We start from the raw sequence: 18,035 nt of genomic DNA on the forward strand, positions 1-18,035 counted from the left end.
ATGGAGAGCTGGGAAGGGAGTATAGGGACACATGGAGGGCTGGGAGGGGCTATTGGGATACATGGGGCTGGGAGGGGGCTATAGGGACACATGGAGGGCTGGGAGGGAGGGCTAAGGGGCACATGGAGGGCTAGGGGGCTAATGGGTCACGCAGGGGGGCTCATGGGACACATGGGGGTGCTACTGAGACACATGGGAGGGCTAAAGAGACACATACATGGAGGGCTGGGAGAGAGGGGGCTAGTGGGACACATGGAAGGCTGGGAGGGAGGGCTGGGGGGCTTTATGGATGGAGGGAGGGCTAATAGGACACATGGAGGGCTGGGGGCTAATGGGACACACGTGGGGGCTACTGAGACACACGGACACATGGAAGACTGGAGAGGGTGGAATGGAGGGGCTGGGGAATAAGAAGACGCACAGAGGTGGGGAGAAAGGGACAGAGTGGTTGGTAAAGGGGAACAGGAGACACACACAAAGGAGCTGAGGAAGACGAACAAGAGACACACCGAGGGGCTGGGAAAGGGGAGAATGAGACACACAGAGGGGCTGTGGAGAAAGATACACATAGAGGTGCTGGGGCCTGGGAAAGAGACTCACAGAAGGGCTGGGGAAAAGGAGAAAGAGACAATGGGGCTGGGGCTAAGAGACACATGAAAGGGGCTTGGGGGAGAAAGACACAAACAAAATGCATCTTCACTTGTGTCTCCTACTCTCCCTGTAACGCAGAGTCGACCGGTGTGAGAAAGACGTCATATTAAAGGGACACTATAGTCCCAGTTTAATGTAGTGGTTCTGGTGTCTATAGCCTTTCCCTGTTGGCTGAGCACTGTAAATGCTACCTTTTCAGAGAAAAGGCAGTGTCTACATTGCTGCCTAGGCACATCTCTAGTGACAGTCACTCAGACGGCCACTAGAGCTGCTTCCTAGTCCAGTGCTGCACACTCTGCATGGAGGTGCTGATCGCTCCCTATAGAGATGCATTGATGCAATGCATCTCTATGAGGAGATGCTGATTGGTGTGGCGAAGCGCAGCATTTTGCCACACATGCGCAATAGCCCCCCCCATGCTTTCCTATGGGAATTGAATTGGCATTGATTGACATTTATCCAGTTGTAAGCCAAAGTGAAGAGTACACTTTTTACATTATAAGGTTATTTTCATTATTTTTTATATTACGTTTTGCTGTGATATGTACCTTATTTCTCGATCAGGGTAGACAGTTTACCAAGAGAGGGTGTAAAAGATAACCGTGAATAAATGTATCTCGGATCATTATGTTCGTTGTGTAACCGGATTTACGTTAGAGAGACAGAGAATGGTCAGGAAAACCATAAATCAGGGAAGAGAGGTACAATAGTCTAGTTAAGGATTATAGAAAGGAGAGTAGTCAGTGTATCCGAAATCAAAATCCAGAAATAAAAGAATATTACATGCTATGCTATGCTATGTTATATTCAAAAATAGAACCACAAGAGTAAGGAGCTAAGCCTTAACCACAGAGGCGTAACTAGAAACCACAGGGCCCCGGTGCAAAAAATTGCCCTGCCCCCCCCCATACCTCTACCCTCCACCCCATACGTCCCCGCCCCCCAACCGTCCCTGCCCCCATAAATCTACCCCCCACCTCTTACGTTCCCACCACACGTCCCCACCCCCCACACATGCAGACAAACAGATACACATGCAGACACACACAGACACACACATACATATAGACACACACATACACACACAGTCACAGACACACACATACATACAGACAGACACACAAACACACATACATACAGACACACAGACAAATACATACAAACACATAGAGACCCATACATACATATATACAGACACACACACATGTAGACACATACACATATATACATACAGACACATACAGACATACAAACACACACACATACATGAGAGACACATACATACAGACACACACACACATACACACACACAGAGACACATACATACAGACACACACATATACACACAGATAGAGACACATACATACAGACACACACACACATACACACAGAGACACATACATACAGACACACACACACACATACACACACACACACAGATACACATACATACACACACACACACACAAAATGTCACCCTCCTGTTTCCTACCATTTAGGTGCAGGAGGGTGACTTTCCCAGGTGTCCAGTAGCTCAGGCTGATGGGAGTCAGATTTCCCACTTTGACTCCCTTCTCTCCTTCCTATCGCACGGCTTCCGGTGGTTGCTTGGAGGAAGTGATCAGGGCAGTCACTTCCTCCCAGCTCTGATGTCATCACAGGAGGCCCAGTCGAGCTGCAGCGCTGACCGGGCCCCCTGGTAATACCTTGCCATCGGGTGGCCCTAACAGCATCGCCCAGCCGATGGGACCCTTAACGTGTGGCCCCGGTAGTTATACTGCGCTTCCTGGGGCCGCAACACATGGCCGGCGGGCACCCGGATGCAGGGGTCCACAAGGCGGCCGGGCCCCCTGGAGTGACGGGCCCGGTCGCAGCTGCAACCCCTGTGACTGCAGTAGTTCCACCACTGCTTAACCACCTTTTAAAAGTTTGGCTCTTTCATTTTAAAACCATGCCACAAAATGTTTGAACTAAAATGTTTTGGCGAGCTGTGATGTTATGATGTTTTGCATCATAAAATAGGGTGGAGCTCCAGCGGCCAGCGTTTTAATCACTAAGGAGAGAAAAGGGACCATGGGAAAGGTCCCTCTCTGTATGCAGGATGTCCCCAGGCTGTGCCAGATCCTGGACAACATAAGGTACTCTGACAGAGAGACATTTAATAGGGGTGTACAATTTGACAGGAATAATTCAAAACAGCATCTTTCTTCTAAATAGAACCAATCCCCATGGTGTTTTAATGTATTAACAATTTGCATGATCTGTCATATCTTTAATTTGCTATTGTAAAAGGGGTTTGACAGAAAACTCTAACAAATTCAATAAAGAATCTCATGTTGGCTGGAAATGTCAGTATGGAGCACTATACCTGGAAGCATAATGCACACTTAGGTTTTTTCTAATCCTCTTTTCATCTGATCTTTGGCAGTAACTGCAGACTCTACTGCATTTGGCTATTACCTAAACTCCATTTAGCCTTAGACAGCATTTCCTGAAGGAGAAGTCATTAAATACACTGGCCAATATGGATTATTGCCATTATAAGCTAAACTGTGTTTATTTTAAGTTGTACCATTACAGGTAATGAAATATATGTCTCCTTCAGTAGAAGAGTATGTGTAGAAAATCAATAATCACAATTTAAGCCTGTTGACCAATAAAGAACAAAACCAAAGCCATATCCACTAAATACATTGTGTTTTGCAAGCCTTTTGAATTTACACTGGTCCTCTTAACCATTGAAACACAATGTAACACACTGGAAAGCAAATCAGATTTAACATATCATTAACATCTGATTTAATATAACATTTAAAGAGTTAATAAGGATACCTGAGAACATTCCACATCTTAAAGGGACATTATAGGCACCCAGACTACGTAATTTCAATTAAGATGTAGTTATTATGGTACTTGGAGTGTTCTTTTAATCCAATTTTCTAATTTTATCATTGTTTTATCCTGGGGGGAGTGGGATGTAATTCTAGAGGACATGAATGAGGGAGGGGTATGTCAGCAGATGTGTTGGTATTAGAATATAATGGTTAGTGGTATAATGCTCATGTGCACTGGACTGTTAAGGACCTTATCAGTCCACCAAATAGCTGATGGTCCTGTTGTCAGACTTTGTATGCTGTTAATGCTCTTGTGTGTCCAAATTCATCCTTAGCCTAAAATCATGTATACACTATTTATAACATTGCAAACAGACTTGATTTTGTGTAAACAATTTTTTTTTTGGCAGGATGGACAACTTGGTTTGAATGCACACTAGGCTGTCTGTCAATAATTCAGGCCAACTCACTGAGGATGGACCATGCACTGAGCATTGTTTTAGTGCTCTGGGAATGTCCTGGTGCCTTTATCATAGCGCAAGAGCTTCTAATTCACTTTTTTGGAGTACCAGGGAACAAATCCAGTACAGCAGACGAGAACCCTAAAATCGAGAGCATTCTGCCAAAATCTGGAAATTTTGTAGGCCTGTGTTGGGCAAGCTTCCTGATAGACAGCCTTGTATTATATTATGTATTTCTGGCCATAATCCCTTTTACAGCATGGCATGCAATTAGAATGCACTACACGAAGTTCAAATTTGGGGACAATTCACAATTTCCTTAATAATTCCACAATAACCAATGCTTAAAAAATGTCATTACTTGATATGTTAGGTAACATTATGCAAGGTGGCATGGGCACATATATACTTGCAAGCCTTTTTATTTATTTTTTTGCATTGAATCATTCTTTTAGGAAAGACACAATTATCTTTAGCCCAGATTGAGGAAAATAATGCTCAATTCTATCACTAAGATATTTGATAAATTGTATTTTGGACACAATCCATCCTGTTCATTTTTCACTTTGCATTCACACCACGTGAAGTGGAATTTTCGTTTTCTGTTACATCGGAAAATCACAAGACAGAGTGTGAAATCTCAGTAATATGTGCCGTGAATTTGCAATGCAGCTGTCATGTTTCTATGGGGTTTTTTTGCCTTCCAACCTGATTTTTTTTTAAGTCTTTGCTAAAAGAAACTATCTCTGGTCATGCAAATATTGGCACAGTGCTAAGCCTGACAGATTGGTGACATATTTTGGCCTCAACTAGTGTAAGTGCAGACAGCTCAAGATGGCTGTATGCAAAAAAAGAGCGTTTGTGCTGCAGATCTAACGGTAAAGGGTAAGGTAAATCAATAAAATGGGTTGGTAGAACGTGGCTGAAGGCACATCTGCGTAAAGCAGAATTATAATTAATTGGTAGTTGTCGTTCCCAGAAACCATCCTTTATTTCTCCACTCCATTGATTATAAAACTAGCCCTCAAGGACATCCTTATTTAAGAAGAAGAAACAAAATCTATTTTTTTTTATATTTATGCTAGTATAAAAAGTATTCAATAATATTATATTAAATAATATTCAAGGTTTTGTAACTATTCCAAATAAATATATGTTAAACAACTGCCGTGGGCTGACTAAGCAGGGTAATGGCTGTCACCATTTTGTATTAGTATACATTTCCTGTCCTTTATACAAATCTGATTCATTTTTTCATGATTCCCACTGTTCCTAACATTGTTATATTCATTTCAAGAAGAGAGCCTCAACACAGTGGTAAATGGTGGTTTATTCATATCTTTCTCAAGCCATAATACATGTGCATCATACTAAACAATATGTGACGGTATGTTTTTTATATATGGTTACCAGAAGCACACTGAAGTTTTAAGGCCTCAAATTTTAAGTTGGTATCATACCATGCAGCATTAGAAGGTACTGGACAAGCTGGTGTGCATCATGGGACAGTTCCGGAGACAGAAATGCATTCCTCCCAACTGTCCTGCTTTTGGCTGAACAATCCCGATTTCAAGGTCTTGTCCCTCCTCTGCTTTAGTTCCCTGGTGTCCCGCATTCACCATGCGAGCACATCATATGCTCTAGTTGTGCAGCGGGCGCTAGGTCCACGCAGAGAGTGCTTGAGCAGTGCTCTCTGCATGGTCTGCTACTTAGGGCAGCTGTCCAGGAGGCATTATGTGATCATCGAGTGACACGCCTCTTCAATGGAAGTACCCGTCTACTTTCCAGTCAGCACTACCCATTTAGGGGCAACACCGGTGGTGCCATTTGTGTCATTGGTCACACCCCTTCGGAAGCCCACCCCCATTCCAGTTCCTGCCAGGCTAAAGTTGACAGGTATGGAAATGAATGGATCTGTCCAAAAGGGGGATGGGCAACTGACTAATATCTCCACTGGCTAGCTCCACTCAGGGTTACACATGCACAGAGTGATTCTGGAGTGCTCGCGCATTAGCTCAGTGTTCAAAATTTCCTTTCAGTTGCAAAATCATATCTTCCAGGGGAAAAAAAATGTCTCTAGAAGTGTGACACCAGGGACTAGGACAGAAACCTCAAATCAGGACTGTCTTACCAAATCCAGGACTGTTGAGAGGTGTGTGGAATTCATGTAAAATCCATCTGGTAATTTAAACTGCCTTTGATATAACGTATGATAATAAATCAATACAAAATATTTTTTTTCTATAAGAGAAACTCCACTTGTAATGTAATGTGCATGCTTATGTTCATGGGAAAAAAAAAAACGACAATTAGCAAAGCAAAAAAATACTGTAACTGTATGACACATTGTAATGTGGATATGTTATAATGCATGATTGCTTTTCATTACCTGTGCTGCTGTCGATAATATTGTGTTTGTAATATTTGTTTTATTTACTAGACACTAAAAATATGTATTAAAACCATATCACATCATTTTGATTAAAAACATGCTGATTTGGGAAGATTTTCACCCAGCAGTAGTGATAGTTTGGCTATTTTTGCCTTTATTTTGAATTTTTTTTTAAGTTTGTCACAAACCAGTGTCAAGGGAGAACTCCAAAAGTATTGAAATGCTTAAAAAAAAATTTCATGAGCTGAACTCAAAGATATAAGACTCTTTCTATGTACACAAAAAGCCTATTTCTCTCAAATATTGTTTACAAATCTATCTAAATCTGTGTTAGTGAGCACTCCTCCTTTGCCGAAATAATCCATCCACCTCACAGGTGTGGCATATCCAGGGCCGGACTGGCCCACCGGGATACCGGGAAATTCCCGGTGGGTTGTCGGCACCTGGGGCCGCGCAGACAGCTGGGAGCTGTGCTGTCACTGCTCTACTCCCCTGCACTCGCGCGCTACTTCATGAGACCGGTCTAATTAAGCTGCGCGCTGGGGAGCAGAGCAGTAACAGCACAGCTCCCCCTGCGGCCGCCATCACACTCAGTTGTCTGCCCTGCACATAAGGTAAAAATAATATGTGTCAGTCTGTCAGTGTGAGTGTATGTGTGTGTGTCTGTCTGTGTCATGTTGTGTGTCTGTTTGTGTCACGGTGTGTGTCTGTCTGGCATGGTGTGTGTGCCTGTCTGTGTAATGGTGTATGTTTCTGTCATGGTGTGTATGTCTGTCATGGTGTGTGTGTGTGTGTTTCTGTCTGTGTCATGTTGTGTGTGTGCGTCTGTCTGTGTCATGTTATGTGTGTCTGTGTTATGGTGTGTGTGTGTGTGTGTGTGTGTGTCTGTCAAGGTGTGTGTGTGTGTGTCTGTCAAGGTATGTGTGTGTCTGTCATGGGGGGTTTAGTTACATTATATGATCATACATTGCATAAGCCTGCCACAACGTCAATGTACCCCATCTATGGCAGGTGGTAAGGATAAAACTTACCAGGAAAGGTTAAAAGATCTTAACATGTATAGCTTGGAGGAAAGCCGAGACAGGGGGGATATGATAGAAACATTTATATACATAAAGGGAATCACAGTAAAGGAGGAGACTATAATTAAAAGAAGAAAAACTACCACAACCAGAGGACATAGTCTTAAATTAGAGGGGCAAAGGTTTAAAAATAATATCCGGAAGTATTACTTTACTGAGAGGGTAGTGGATGCATGGAATAGCCTTCCAGCTGAAGTGGTAGAGGTTAACACAGTACAGGAGTTTAAGCATGCGTGGGATAGGCATAAGGCTATCCTAACTATAAGATAAGGCCAGGGACTAATGAAAGTATTTAGAAAATTGGGCAGACTAGATGGGCCGAATGGTTCTTATCTGCCGTCACATTCTATGTTTCTATGTTTCCTACTCTAACAGCCTAATGTCTGTTCTTATGAGATTATCCCACTTACTTGGGATAACAATTCCATCTGGCCCCCAGCAGCACCCCATTTATGCATGTTCAGGTGCAGCCCCCCCAATTTCATATATATATATTTGGGAGTCTAGCCAACTCCTTGGTTTTGCACCCCTCCCTGTCACAGGTGCCTCATCCCAGAGCCTTATTTAGCCTTGTACTGCAGAGAGCCCCAGATGGATTTTTTCCCCCAAGTAAGTGGGTTAATCTCATAAGAGCAGACATTAGGCTGTTAGAGTAGGACCTGCCAGAGATGGGGTACATTGACGTTGTGGCAGGCTTATGCAATGTATGATCATATAATGTAACTAAATCCCCATTATTTTTGCCTAGATTAGGTGTTTAAAAAAAATAAAAAAACGAATTAAATCTGTCATTGTTTAAGTTGCTGTTTAGTGGATATGTGAGTGCGCTGGATCTTTTGTATTGTATAATTTGGCCCCCAGCAGCACCCTTTTTATGCATGTTCAGGTGAGTGCAGCCTCCCCCCCCCCCCCCCCCTGTTTCATATATAAAATACAAAATATGGTAAGATAGCACTCCCAGGACTTTATAAAAATTGTAATTTACTTTTATTAGTTTACAAAATAAAAAAATAAAAAAAAGTCACAGCAGACTTTCATCAGGATAAGATATATATTTGTTTCATATATAATAATATAAAAGCAATTTTCAAAATATTATTAACTTTTAAAAAGTTTATCCAAAAAATAATAAATCACTTCAAAAACTTATATAAAAAAATGTAAATCATACCATTTGTGTTATTATGCTGTTAAGGTATATATGAGTTAAAGTATACATTCAGATTTTTATTTTTGTAATTTTTTAATTTAGTCATCCTTTGCATAGATATTGGAAACATAGTTTTAAACTATGATGGAAAATGTGCTGTACCTTATTTTGCAATACTTTTCTGATAGGTTTAGAAAATGTAGCATGGAATAGGTTTCATAATGTAGAGTAGATGATATGACATGATACTAAGTAAGAGCTAAAAATGTTTAAATACTACTACCGCGTGTGTTTTTATTGATCTGCTGGTGAATTTAGAAATCTCAATTCTAAAAAACATTATGTCTGTATGTGAATTTAATATACAGACATAATGTTTTTAAAATCGAAATCCTAAGCATACAGCACAGCACTTAAACTATCTATGTGTTAGGGCCGCAGGATTGTGATTCTTACCCCCTCAGGGCCTCCTAAAACTTAAGGCCAACTGCTGGATTCCTTCTTGCCCCACCAAATGCTCGGGTTGATTAATTCTTGATGTTTTCTATTCAGTGTAGGCAGTACACTGATTGAGACAGATGAACTTTGTTTCTCTACAATGAACAAAATAAATAATTATTCTATCCAAGAGCTCATTTACAACAACAGCTGATATTAATGTTTAAGCTGTATGTATTTGTTCCTAAAACCACAGGCTTGCAAAAGTTCACAATAACACCTTCATTAGAACATATAATGAAAAATAACACCATCCCAAATGTTAACTTGCATTAGAATGTTTATTTCAGCCTCTCATAATAGATTATAGTTTATTCCTAGCTATAGTGAGCCCTGCGTCATTACCTCCTAACATCCTTGGGTGTTTATTTAAAAGCACATATCATGAAACAGTAATAGTAAAAACACGGAATTAAAATCCGTATTGGTATTCTAACCATGTCTTTAATTTGACTCTGCATGAGCATCCTAATTTGATTTTTGTCAGGTTTTCATCATTGTGTTGACCAGAAATTACAATTATCTTTTGTCACAGAGCCAATAGTGCTCATCATGATTAAGGCATATACTGTACTACAGATAGCACAGCTAAATACAAAGGGCACACTCCAAGTATTATATTTATGTACTATATACACTGATCAGCCACAACAATAAAACCACCTGCCTAATATTGTGTAGCTTCCCTTCATGCTGCCAAAATAACTTATGCGTTGAGACATGGACTCCACAATACCTCTGAACGTGTCCTGTGGTATCTGGCACTAGACATTAGCAGCAGATCCTTCAAGTCGTGTAAGTGGTGAGGTGGCTCTCCATGGGTTGGATTTGTTGTTCCAGCACATCCCACAGATGCTCATTTGGGGACTTTGGAGACCATGAACCATGAACTCTTTGTCATATTCCTGAAACATTTCGAAACAGTTTTTGCAGTGTGGCAGGGTGAATTATCCTTCAATCAGGGAACATCATTGCCATGAAGGGGTGTACACAATCTGCAACAATCTCTAGATAGATGGTACATGTCATAGTAACATCCACAAGAATGCCAGTAACAAAGGTTTGCCAGCAGAATATTGCCCAAAGCATAACACTGCCTCCAGCCTGCCTTCTTCCCATTTCTTACCCAGATAAAAGATGCATATGCACCCAGCCATCCACCCGATCTAAAATAAATTGTTATTTAGGCAACCTTCTTGCATTACGCCATGGACCAGTTCTGACATTCCAATCCTCTTTGAAATCACTTTCGAAAGTGGAAAAGTAGTCATTATGGGTACTCTGACTGGTCTGTGGCTACGTAGTCCCATACGCAGCAAAGGGCAACGCACTGTGTGTTCTGACACTTTTATATCATTGTTTGCATTGTTTTTCATCAATTTGAGCTACAGCAGCTCTTCTGTGTGATCAGACCAGTCGGGCTTGCCTTAGCTCCCTACATGCTTCAATGAGCCTTGGGCATCCATGACCTTGACACCAGTTCACCTGTTGTCATTCCTTGCACAATTTTTGGTAGGTACTAAAGACTGCATACCGGGGACACCCCACAAGACTTGCCGTTTTGGACCTTGTGACCCAGTTGCCTAGCCATCACTATTTGGCCTTTGTCAAAGTCACCCAGATATTTTTGCTTGCCCATTTTCCTGCTTCCAACACATGAAATTCAAGAATTCACTTGCGGCCGGTTATATCCCACCCCTTGACAGATGCCATTGTAACACTATCTGATCAGTGTATATTCATATTTGTCCCTTTCATTCTGATCATAACAGATTGTGTGTGTGTGTGTGTGTGTGTGTGTGTGTGTGTGTATGTATGTATATATATATATATGTATGTATATATATATATATATATATATATATATATATATTTATATATATATATATATATATATATATATATGTATGGGCTTCATATATGAATGGGCTTCACATTCATGGTCTCCTGGTCTTTCACAACATAGGTTTCAATGTCTAGAAGTAACAGCTCTGTGAGGGCTTAATCATACTTTCAATACTGATCTATTGTGAAGCAGTATATCCAAAATACAGATCTATGTTTTAGAATGTGCTTTGGACTTTTATATAGTACAAGTAAAGCAAGGTAGGCACACTCAACCAATTAATACAGAGTAGCCCCAAATGGAGCTCTGTAAATAAGTATTGGGTGCTCACCTTACATGAGGCTCTATCCCCAAAAGCCCATATAAATGTAAATACAAATGGAGTAAGGAGCACAACCATAAATAGTTATATACAAAAAAATCTTTATTAAATGGGAACACACTATTAGAAATTCTCATTAAATATGAAGCCAAAAATGCAAAGTCATATCATGTTGTAAAGCAACAACCAGAAAAGTTCTGGATATCTATAAACGCCAAATGCGTAATGTATAAATGACAGGAATATCCGTATCATAGACAACAAATGAGATAGCAATACAATTCAATCCCCCCCAAAAAACAAATACATATAGAAAAAATACAAAAAGCATACCAGACCTGGTGTGAAGCAGGGACAGAGTCAGTCAAAAAGCCCCCAACGTTTCGGCAAAAAAAGCCTTTATCAAGGGAGCCTGTTGAGAGAAACTACATCCTATCCTTATACACCCAAAAGAACACATACATTGAAAACACCTGAAAAAAATGGATGGCCACCCATAATGATTGAAATCCTCCCAACCATAAACACCTGTTTATGGCTACCAAGGAAACCTAAAACAATAACATATTCAGCTATCATACATATAACATTAAATGTAAAGAGTGAAACCTACAAACATGTATAATTGATATAATCATCAAAATCAGGTTAGGAATATACAAGTATACATTTATTCATTCCCAATATGGTAAAAATAAAATGAAAAACAAGAGCATCCTATAATCATACAAACAAATATCAGGATGAATCCTGATATATGTATATTGACATCCAGTGTCCCAAAGTAAGTGTAATAATATAAGGAATATAAGGTACATAATAAGAACAGTCAAATATAAATACCATAAATAGAAAGTAAATAAGCTGATCGAGTAACTTGAACTTCAGTCCATTGAGCATGAGATAGAGGCGCGAGCCGCATCATGCGCCTCACAACGTCGAACCCGAAAGTAGGTTAGGCAAAGTGGAACGCATATACGTTCCAGCACGCTCAGCGATGGAAGCCGGTCTGAGATCGGCACATGCGCCCCGCGCCAATGCTGGAAACACTAGCAAGAATACACATTATCAATGTACCGAACGGAAAAATTATTTTTTTCATGAACAAGATCGAGAAAGAGCCTTATATAGCTTCTGTATGAACCAAAATGAGAGTAACTCAAGCACTAATTCTGAAAACAATAAAACGAAATAAGGAATAATAACATGACAATAAAAGATTATTGAACAAAAAACTACAGCTAGTCAAAAAAAAATAAGAAGTAAATAAAAATAGAAAAATAATGAAATTAGAATATTCTAAAGTAAGGGAGATAATCCACAAAAAAACAATTTGGACAAGAATACCATCCATATAGTGAGTCATTCAAAAATGAATCCATGAATAAGAAGAAGCGTTTTCAATTCAGGCATATATAGTAAATATCCCCAATGTTATGAAGACAAGGATGCATGCTTATCTAGTCAATGCATGTCAAGCCATATCAAGAGATACCAAGTATAAAACATCATCCACTAAGAGCGACAGAATATTTAATACATACAGCTAACTGAACAATCTAGAGATATCTCTAAAGCTAGTAATATGCTCACACAAGAAAAATTACAACAATGATATTCCAAAAATAGGCATAATGATTCCGTAGACACATTTCTTCCATCATGAGGGATTAAGAGAAGAGGCCGAGATTCGGTAGATCTTCCTGGAAGGTATTCAATCCACGAGGGGCCAACCAGAAGTGAAAAACCCAATCAAACAAAAGACTAGAAAAAAGAGATAAAATCATTAACAAATACCAAGTATCAAGCAAATCACAGGCAGAGGTAATAGACTAAAGGAACCACCACATTGTGGTCCATATAAAAGAATAATAGCGACCATAGGCATTGTCCTATTATGTAACAAATTAACCAATTGCATGTGACCATTTTACCTGAAAGGGTTGAAATCAAATTTGGACTTTTATATAGACAGATAACATAGCTTAACACACAAAGTGCAAGTAAAACAGGGTGTTCAGAGTGTCACTCCTAATGTGCGACTTCCCCAGTGTCAAAAATCACTCTAAAGACACATAACAGTAATAAAAATACAAGAAAGATAGGGGGCGCAAAAGATAGGTGTGATAAATTCAAATATAAACAGATATTATACATATTCACACTTGTCCTTTAATGTATGTGAGCTCCACCTAAATATAAGAATAATGCTATGGAGTATTCTTATATTTTGGTGGAGCTCACATACATTGAAGGACAAGTGTGAATAATAGACATGTGCAATTCGTTTCGGTCCGACTTAAAATTCGGCTGAATTTCAGGTAATTCGGACATTCGGGTACTTCCGAATGTTCGAATAGGTGAATTGCAGAAGTGCTGAATTGCCGAAATTACAGAATTTCCGAAGTGTAGTAGTGCCGAATTGCCGAAGTTCCGAGGTGTCAAAGTGTCGAAGTTCCGAAGCACAGTATTGCCTAAATACTAATATACTTACCCAGTGAAAGAAGAAGAATGTTACATTGTATACAATTTCAAATAAATAGTATACAAACATAGCCAGGATTCAGCTGTAAGCCTTTGCAACCCTTACATAATCAAGTGACATACATTCATATAAAATGGAAGTTACTTAGCCAGTCATGTAATGACAAGAATGAATAAGTAGATAACGCCCTAATTCCCACGATATTAGGGAGCTATCTACTAAAAGGCTAAAAGACCTGAATTGGTCTTTCAGCCAAATTTACTAATACTAAGTAAAGCCTGTTAAAAAAAAAAAAAATATTAAAAAAAAGCTATTGCCCCCCCCCCCCCCCCCTGGCCCCCATCCCTGAGCGGCGGGTGGGGGCCCTAAAGTAAAAAAGGGGGTTGGACCTATTGTCCTCCCCACCGGCCCACACATTAGGTCCCCCCCCTATAACACTATAGTGCTGTACTACATATTTATATGTAAATTCAAATTTAAGAATGTATCTGTATATATCATTAGCATTTCAAGGATGTGAGTTTGTTATTTTTGTTACTCTTTGAAGTGATATTGTAATTTAAAAAAAAAAAAACATACCTTTATGGTGACTAATGAAGATGATTTGACTTTGTACAACATCAGATTTCTATGGTATAAAGTCATTATAGGCATATTACATTGGACATGTTCTAAGGTATTTGTTATGATTGATGTAACTGGATCTAAGAAAAAAAAATCTTGCAGGGTTTCTGTTATGACTGATGTAACTGGATCTAACAAAAAGAATCTTGAGAATTGCTCAAACAAATAACTGTGGCACCGTAGTTTTCATGGCCAGGTTAAATAAAAAAAGTCAAGTGATAGCAAACAATGCCTCCAACTCTTGTAAAAATGTGATTTTAAATTGTGTATGACATTAGTCTCTTGCAACTAATTTGTATGATTGCACAGATTTCAAAAACGTCTTGCACGTTTCATTAAGCCTTTCAAGAGTGAACTAAGACCCAGTGACCACAGGGACCTTTTCATCAAAGATTACCACCTCTGACTTCCCTTCACATGTTCTAAATGATTCCTTAATGACTTCTTAATCATTACAAATTCAGTTTGTAGGAATAGGAAGGAGAATTGACATACACACTTGATGTACACAACATAATTTATATCGTATTGCTCAACCAGACTACTCAAAGAGCTAATCAAAAAATTAAATTCTAGTAGTGCCTTGTTATTGTTTTTTTTTTTTTTTATTTACTTTTTTTAAAGTCTGCATGATTGCTCCAACTAGCTCTTTAAAACGTTTTGTTAATCGACCAAATCAACATATCTTATGTAAGTGATAGAGGAACAAGTGACAGTAACTTTTGTTTTTCCTGATCGTATGCATTAATACGTGTGTGGGGTATCTTCTTTATTTCTGCTTCAGTTATTAACAAGAATTAAATGATCATATATTATTCTCTCTAAAGTGAAAAAAGAATGCATAAACAAGTAAACAAAAAGTGGAACCCTTTGATTTTCATATAATACTATTTCTGAGAATTACACTCTAAACTCCACAATGCTTTTCTTAGTTGGAATGTGATCAATGGCAATGTTTTGTCAATCTTGCCCTTTCAAGTACTATACATTGCATAAGATAAGGCATTGGTAATAGACTTATGCACAAATCAAATGCTTGTTAATCTCTGGACAAATTGATTCATTCGCCAAATCATGGATGAATCTATTAGTTCGTCCAGTGATTAACAGGCATTTGATTCGTTCAGTTGCAGCTGAATAGGATTTGTGGAAGTCTAATTGCTAACAGCTTTTTTAACTTATACAAATAAAGATTGATCCTTAACCCAATGAATGATGCATGGCATCTAGATTTGGTCATTTAGCCCAGGATGTAATGTCCGTGAAGGGATGTAAAGTTGAGTCTACAGAGGTCTACTTATAAGAGAGGACTTACATGTTAGTAAGATGTTTATGGATGAAAGAGTTTGGTAGAGTATTACCAATTTTACAAATTGGTAAAGTTTGTGCATTCTGCAAAGTCATTGATGGCAATTTTAGCAAGGGTTATTGAGGCAGCTAATAAGAAAGGCATAGCAATATTGAGGGTAAAGCTGGCTATGCATTCAGAAATAAATATTCGTTCGTGATCGTACATTAGTGCCCTCGTTAAGCAGTTACCACATTCTTTGAGGACATGACCATAGGACCTCATTCAGTTCCGAATGGTAGCAAAGTTTGTTAGAAACCACTGCATATTTTCTATGCTAAAATAAAGGCATTTTGATGCAAAAGAAAACTTTTATGAAATTATACAACCTGCATCTTTGAAATATTCTTATTCCAATATCAAACATGTAATTATCTTTTATATAACTATGGTAAAATAAATTATATTTATCACCAGCGGTATGAAAGAGTTAATATATACTCTCTTTTCTCCTTACAACTCTGCCACGTCCTTGTTCTTGATATTTAAGATTATGGGCAGTGGCATACACGGTCTAATCTGGCCTTTAGGCATGACATAGAAATGATTCATTGTGCTTATACCACTTGGATGGCAAAGGAGTTGAAGCAGAAGGCAAGGGGCAGACTAGAAAGGAAATGCTAAGAATGTTTGCAGAGGGTCAAAATATTCACGTACTGTGCAAGCTGGAAGAAGTCATTTCACTGGTCACTGACCTTTAAAAAATAAAATAAGCAGATTGAAACTGCTTTAAAATGCTGTAAGCAAAGAGTGTTAACATATTTTTCCAGCTTTAATACATTGATCTTTGATACATTGATCTTAGTGATTTATTTTTTTGCTGGGTGTCGCTCTTGCAACAAAATAATTAATAAAGCCATTTCTGGGTATAAAGGTATGCAACCAAGTGATCTTGAGGAAGGTCCCTGTGTGGACCGAAACGTCGATCTTCTTTTTTTCTACCTTCGATGGAATAAACACCATTTGAATTCATAAAGTCCGTGAGTGCAGCTTGCTTTACTTTATTTAACTACAATTTACCTCCCTGGAAGTTTGGCACCCGGCAGGCCTCTTAAGGCACAACTTTATACTTTGAGCGTGAGTGCTGAGAACTGTTGTATTTCTATATATATATATATATATATATATATATATATATATATATATATATATATATATATATATTAATATGATATAAATTTGATAACTACATCACACTTGTGCAAACATAAAGAATGAGTAGAAAAAATCATCAATGCAGGATTGAGGTCACAATGAGTGAATTTGCAGAAAAAAAGTCCTCCCCAATGTGGGATAAATCCTAAATTGCTATGAAAATGGACATGGTATAAAGAGGTGGTGTGAGTAGATAAGATCAGAGTGAAGAGAGAAGGGAAAATAAGTAAATAAAAGAAAAGAGTGCAAAAACCCATTCAAATTAATACAATTTGAAAAAGGCTTGCACACAAAAGGCTTGATTTCCAATTGCAACTTTTATCTTTAGCTATTATTCCCCTGTTATTTGTTATGGTAACCACAAAATCTTTTGCAAAAACCAAGGTAAGTTGTGGAGAAAAAACTAATAAAAAATGTTAATTCCTAAAGCAATTATTTGTATGTTTTCCCAATCCTAGTTTCTAAATTAATAACTTCCGCTAATAACTTCCATATGATTCCTGATTCCCTATTATACATTAAATACACAAATAGCTTCATTAAAAGTGTTGGAAGATAATCTGTTTAAATTTCAGTGTTTAACCCCTTAAGGACACATGACGTGTGTGACACGTCATGATTCCCTTTTTTTCCAGAAGTTTGGTCCTTAAGGGGTTAAAAGGAAAAATTCCCCTATGAACATAACATTAAGTAAATTAAATTCCCATCATGCTTAGCCAGCCTCTGTGGCATTTTAGTTAACAGCAGTAATCAAAACAGCGATGCACCCGTTTCACTGATAGTATGTGGGATGAGCTGGGGATGAGCAGGTGACATATTCATTAATTAGGGTCAGACAGTTCATGGATAGCTTCAAGCTGTAACAAATGAAAACAGAGTGATAGGGAAGAATTTACCAGAAAATGCCAACAGTCCATCAGTTAAATGGAATTTCCTGTTCAGGTAAATAATTTCTGAATATAGCAGATAATTTAGTCTTGCAATTTTAAGGCCAACTATTTTATAATGTGAAAACCCTTTTTTTTTTAATATATATGGTGCAGACAATGCATTTGGTAAATGAAATACATATACCTGAAAGGCAATGATTTGCAACAGATCCTGGGTTTGGCACACACACACAAAGTTACAGGCAGACCGTTACACACACACACACACACACACACACACAATTACAGGCAGACAGT

General features: G+C 38.6%; 1 protein-coding gene across 3 annotated transcripts in view; it reads left to right on the forward strand.

Moving 5' to 3' along the window:
- Positions 1-18,035, forward strand: part of SRRM3 (serine/arginine repetitive matrix 3) — a 496,285-nt gene that overhangs the window by 90,884 nt on the left and 387,366 nt on the right. The gene's annotated exons all lie outside the window — the stretch shown is intronic.

The sequence above is a fragment of the Pelobates fuscus genome, chromosome 1 (genome assembly GCF_036172605.1).
Source record: "Pelobates fuscus isolate aPelFus1 chromosome 1, aPelFus1.pri, whole genome shotgun sequence".
NCBI lineage: Eukaryota > Metazoa > Chordata > Amphibia > Anura > Pelobatidae > Pelobates > Pelobates fuscus.